Consider the following 6853-nt stretch of genomic DNA (forward strand, 5'->3'; position numbering starts at 1 on the left):
CCTAGAGTATCAGCTTAATATACTCACTATGATGATGATGATGATGATGATGATGATCATGATGATCAACATCAACATCATCATCATCATCATCATCATCATCATCATCATCATCATCATCATCATCATCATCATCATCATCATCATCATCATCCATATTATCAACTTTATTACTTATAGCCATTTATAATTATGATAATTATTTTTATTATTGTATCATTCTCATTTTCGTCATCATCATTACAAGTGATATCATTTTCATGATTAGCATTCTTATCATCTTATTGTTACTATTATTATATTCTTATTGTTATCATTAGCATTAGCATTATTATTATTGTTATTATGCTTATTATAATTAACATTGTAGCGAGGCGTAAACCCAGTAGACTTCAATATGTCTGGTTGAGTTCAGGCTCAACCGAGAATATAGATTTTATTTGGGAAAAGATTCGTCTGCAGTGAACAGATGTAAGGTTCCAGGCCTACGGTACGCTGCCACCACCCGATTAGTAGGTTCGGGAACCGTGTGTGTTGTGTATGGGGGTGTGAATGTTGTATGAAAGAAGGGTGTAAGGAAAGTACAGGGTGTATGTGCTGAATGTTGGATGTGTAAGTGTGTAAATGTGAAAAGGGAGATAGCGTAGGCCGAGCGTCTGCGTGGGCGTGTTTGGAAGAAAAACGCAAGATCATAAAATTCTTCCTCTTCCCTTCAGTTTGAGCATCCACCTGCTGGAAGTGGGAACCCAGGTATAGCAAAGTTATGGTCTGTCCTAGAGTATCAGCTTAATATACTCCGATTCATCTAGCCTTCTTACAGCCTTTCAGGGGTTGCGAGACAGAGTAACCAGCAATGTGCTGTTAAGGAGACCCGAGCCCAAGAACGTTTCAAGCATTCAGCCTTAGTCAGAACCAGAACTTAAGATGTAAATATCATTTGTTCATTTGACTGGGACCGAGTGAAAGCTTTACGATGGTATGATATTTATTTATTGAGCAAATCGCACTCGTTAGGGAGGTCTACAGGAATTCAGTCATGGGAAATTTCATAGATGCGTACATCACCAATTTGATCACAGCGGGGGTGATGCACGTGAAAGCCACACCAGATATACTCAAAAATGACTTACCAAGGCAATTTCACTCCTAAGTTGGCGTCCCAACTCCTTAAGTATTTTTAATCAGAGTGTAGCACGAACACATATCAATTCCTAATATGAACCCAAAATGGAGATTAACTTTGAAAAAACAAAAATACAAAACAAAAGCAAAAACAAACTAGTGCTGATAAACTCTGCATAAAAACACTTGTGTAAACGATAAAAGAAATATTTTGAAATATCATGTAAGAAACATAATTTAGAGTCGAAGGCCAAATAGAAGAAAATAACGCCAAAGGAGACCACAAGATCAAGGACTGCCTGACACCCACAAGGTCGGGCAGGTATCAAGACAACAAATCAAGACAAAGTAAAAATAAGTAAAGATTAAAATGGCCCTGAAATTATTAAGGGCGAGACTTAATGAAATAAACCTTCCTCACAGGAGGTACGGATCCTCGACCTGAGGGAAGGAAACCAAGTATTGACTTAGTTTAAAATCAAGGAATGGCACACTGGAGGTACGGATCCTCAAGCAGTGTTCCTTCTGTGTGAAGTGGTCCTTTTATACTCTGACACTTTGAGTTCACAAAGTGCTGCTTTGGGACAGAGAAAGAGTGCACCCCACAGATGATGATGTAGCGTGTCACACAACCACTAAATACTTAGCTTTGGGAGACAAACTCGGCAAATCCTGGCGCGAAGCGAGGTAAATCCACAAAGAAGTAAATCCAAAGCGAGCACACGAAAACACCGAGAACGGGACCACAGTACACACAGAAGTCAGGACCGAACTGTCTTCCCCTCACAAAACTAGGGGTATTTATACCCGAAAAAAGACCCTCAGGCCATGCCCCAGGCATGGCGCGAAAAGAAGAAGATATGCAAAATAAGTGTTGGACTACCAACCCGATAGTCCGGCAGTCCAAACAAGCCAAAGGACCCAAACAACCATGGAACACCACTCCGATAGTCCGGCAGTCCGAACAAGCCAAAGACCCAAACAACGGTGAAAAGAGAGGGAGAGAAAAACACTATCTAACGACCATTACTCCCTTTAGGGGCTATTGTGACACTTTGGAAGGAAATGATACCTAGGAAAACTGGTAATGTACAATTTACGCGAAAACTGTACATTTCGGGCTGTAACTATCTACGGTATGGGACTTGGGAAATAAATAATTTTTTTATTTTTCTCGGAGCCTTCAACACCATCCAAGTAACGAGGCTTGGTTTAAAATACGTTCGTTGGTTATTTTTATAACCATGTTCATATTATTTTTTAACATCGTCTTAGCGGCTCGTATTTCATTGGCCACGGCTTATGAAGTCACACTCGAGTTAAGTGAGCGAGGCGCAAAATGCCGGGTGTGAAGCGCCAGCCTCGTGCGGGTGCAGAGCGAGTGCGCCCGCCTCGTTGGTGGAAGCGGAGCCCGGGACGTCTCATCCAATTCATTGGCAGTATCGCAGAGTTCCCCACGTCCTTGTTCCGTGTAGAGGAGGCAGGCATGTCGCACGGTAAAGACCCGCCTCAACCACTCGGCGCCCGAGGACGATGTCAGTCCAGGCGACATCGACCTTAGAGTCGGCGAGTGCGCAGCCGTACACTACAAACATCATCATTATTGTTATTGTTGGTATTATCATTATTACTACTACTACTACTACTACTACTACTACTACTACCACCACTACTGCTCTTTATATATCATTATTACTTTTATCAATAGTATTATTCAAAATTACCATGAGTGTTATTATTATTATTATGATCTGGTTTTACATCACGAACTTCTTCGCAAGGGCTAGAATTGTATCTTCTTTCGAAGGCATTAAGGCAGGATTCGAACTCGTGCGCTAGGTGACCGACCCTCATGGTCCTTTAGTGGATGTGAGGTACCCCTACCATCTGGGGGCGTATTTGGCAGCCACTACTCTCTTAAGCCCTGGATTTTTTCTGTACTTTCAAGTTTTTTTGTTTCTTTTTGTTCACTTTCTTTACGACCTCAGTTTTATGCTCACTTATTTTAACGGTTGAGGGAGTTTCACTTTTCTTTAAAACATTTTGCGACAAGACAGAATTCCATCTCTGGGTAACCCATTAGGGCTTTGATTCCTGGGGAGGGAGGCCCAGTAATCTGGGGCGTCCTGTGCTCGCACTATTTCTTATCCTGACTTCTCTTCCTTTTTCATGTAATTTCCCTGAACCTACTGGAGCTCCCTAGTGGGCTCCTGTATTCGCTTGGAGAGTGGACATCGAATTGCTGTCCATCGCCTAGGTAAGTTTTTCCATGTATGCATACATGAAAATATATATGTTAGTAAGAAAATATAACATCTAATACAATGTTTATGTTTGGTAGAAAAGCGAAATCATGTTGGAGATGGAGTTCAAGAGGGTTTTCCTTCTTATTTGCGGGTTTGTTTCACTGATGAGCCTGCAGTAGATATACTGATGGATAGACGAAAATCTTTTAGAAGAACCAACTTAAAGAAGGACCACCCCGGCTGCCAGAGAGCACAAGTAAAATTCCCTATCAAGCTGTTAGTTTGTTTTATGATCTCTGATATGAGTACTGGAAGATTGGATATTTTAAAAGGTAATCTGAATCAAATTGGATATCGTGTTATCATTGATTGACATCTGCCCCAACTTCGTGAGTGGTTCCAAGATAATGACTGCATTTTCACGCAAGATGGAGCTCCCTGCCACTAGCCAAAAACGTAAAACCCATTTGGATATTCATAGTATTAGAGTGCTTGATTTGCCTGGAAACAGACCAGATTTAAATCCTATAGAATGTTTACGGAAAGACAAGACAGGTTGAGTTTATTGAACGATTGCCTGCCGGTACATTCGAGACATACCGAGACGTGTTGCTGCAGTGATTAAAGCAAAGGGTGGCTATTCTGGTTACTAACACCATGCTTTAATAATGTAAGCAAATGAAATTAGGAAATGATAAGTTACTTATCACTGGGATACATATTCTACTATAAATGGTTGAAACCGCGAAAGTCTCGACAATTATGTCAGTACGGTACATAATATATATATATATATATATATATATATAATATATATATATATAGATATATATATATATATATATATATATATGTGTATATATTATATATATATATATATATATATATATATATATATATATATATATATATATATGTATGTCTTCCTACATATATATACATATAAATATATATATATATATATATATATATATATATATATATATATATATATATATATATATATATATATATATATATATAAAATCTTTTGTTTCACACAACCATCCAATCTTCCAATTTTTATATCCGTTACATATTATATAAATGAAAGTATTGGCAGTTCTTACGAAGAGAAATTACCTCTCAGAGATTAATTACTTACTCTTTATTACTCTAAGTATTTCTTGGAAATCCAGAAACGACGCCGTATGAACCAAAAGCTTCCTAACCCGGGGGCTTCGCCCTCAGATTCTATCCGTTCGCTGTCATTTGCAACATCTCCACAACGTAGATCTTGCAGAGTATGCCCTTTGAATCGGGGGAATGTTTTACGTGATTGGTAATAAGGCGTTCAGCACAACCTGCTCATCACGACTCTGAAGTCTACTAGTACGTAATTAAAGTTCATTTTGTATCTTGTTCCCAACTCCCCATTTACTTTTATTTATGAATCAATCACTGATTAATAATGAGTCATACTTTGTTCATAATCGTTCAATGGAATTTTCTGCTACTACCTAAAAAAAGTTAAATAAAATAAAAGAAAGGAACAAAACAAGGATACAACGAAACGAAAACGACCAAGAAACACCTGAGATACCTCAGTCTGTATATTCAAAATATACAATACATTGTAACTGGCTTCTTGTAAAACACTTAAAATATACTTATCTCTGTCGTAGAAGAAGGAAAACACTGGTCTGATGTGCAAACAACCCGGGAGAGAGTATGTTTTTTTTTATTGGCTATCAACCAGCATCATGTGATCAAGGTATCAAGTCAATGGATCCTATTGATTGTTTCAATCTAGTTCAGGTCACAAAGTTCTGTCTCCCTTAGAAAAGTTATTACTTTACGCATAATGTTTTTTATCATTTGGTAGTGTATGATTCGGCAGTCAGGAAGTATTCTTGACTCTATCTAAAGACGCTCGATTCGAGTACACTTCAGGGCTCCAACACACATACTCAAACAAGCATTCTGCACAACATCCGAGCCTCTCAAAATTAAATTCGATGTCGAACCATACACGATTGACCCACAATCTACTTTAGACCTAAGCAGGGCTTTATATATTATTAGCTCCTCATTTATTACCAAAAATGCAGTCTAATAAATTTAGTGTTCTTTGATATTTATTAATTTATTAACCAATGTGGTCTTTTCAATTAAGTGTACGATGAAATAGTACACCAAGAAATCTAGCAGAATTTTGAATAGATATTTGGGGATTGTTTAGAGTTAGCCTGATGCTCGGGTAAAAAAAAAAAAAAAAAAAAAAAAAAAAAACACTGGAGGGCCAGTTATGAATCGTACCCAGTGCCATTTGGGTGTGATTTGCCGAAAATTTTGCATTACTATTGAAATGTAATAATGTAGAACCATTGGCTTACTGAGGGGGAGCTGGTAAGATGTCATTAATCATGCACATAAATAATACTGGTGACAGGACACTTCCTTGTGGGAAAACAATTTGACAAAGAAAGTTCTGTCATGTCATAGGATTTTTCTACATCTAAGATTACTAAAATCAAAAAGTGCTTTTTAGCAATTGCCTCTTGCAAAGTGACTGTCCAATTTTACTAGTTGCTCAGGAGTTTCGCATCCCTTTCAAAAGGCACACTGCTCGTCAACTATTAATTACTGGAATTTAAAATATGCAATATCCTACTGTTATCAACTTATTCCATGACCTTGCATAGACAAGGTAGTAGGTGGCGGATCTGGGATCTCCCCCTCCTTTCAATGTGGGAATGATGTGGGCGAAGTGCTATGAGTTTGTGAAAGTCTGACTTATCCAAATTTCACAGTACACTTCTAGCAACTTAATCATGGCATCTTAATTAAGATACTTTATCATCTCACATCGACTCTCATCGGGCCTGGGGATGTTCCTCTACAGGATTTTTGGACTCGGACAAGCTCATCCACTGTTGGGTCTTGGTTGTAATCTAAGTCATCTCCTGTGGCAAAGTGTATAGGTTACAGCTCAGCCGCTTCCTTAGTGGTCAGGAATGCGGGATGGTAATTTTCTGAGCTGCTTGTATATGAGAATTACCTGGCGAGTGCAGTAGCAGTGTCTCTAGGTGAATCGAAATTTGTACCCTCATGAATAATATTTTTAAATTTGGAAGATTTTTTTTTTTTTATTGACTGCGGCAATCTGGTGAACATTGCCGCATCTGTTGAAGTATTAGGAATGGATATCATTGCTGTATCTAATAGACAATTCGAGCGTTGTTTTCTTTAACACTCTTGTATTGCATGGATATTTAATACAAACAGGAAAGCGTTTGCTTCCCAACGAGTCGTCAGTGGTGCCTCAGGCACTGGGTTGCTATTATTGAAGAGACCAGATCAATATCAGTAAAGCGTCGGACTATCATTGTTCAGAATTATTGATTAACTTGACTTCTTGCTCAAATCTACCATCCAGAGATCCCCATAATAAAATATGAGCATTTAAATCAGCTAATATTAATTCATTTTATGGCAGACTATCC

Source organism: Penaeus monodon, chromosome 7 (assembly GCF_015228065.2).
Source record: "Penaeus monodon isolate SGIC_2016 chromosome 7, NSTDA_Pmon_1, whole genome shotgun sequence".
Classification (NCBI taxonomy): Eukaryota; Metazoa; Arthropoda; class Malacostraca; order Decapoda; family Penaeidae; genus Penaeus; species Penaeus monodon.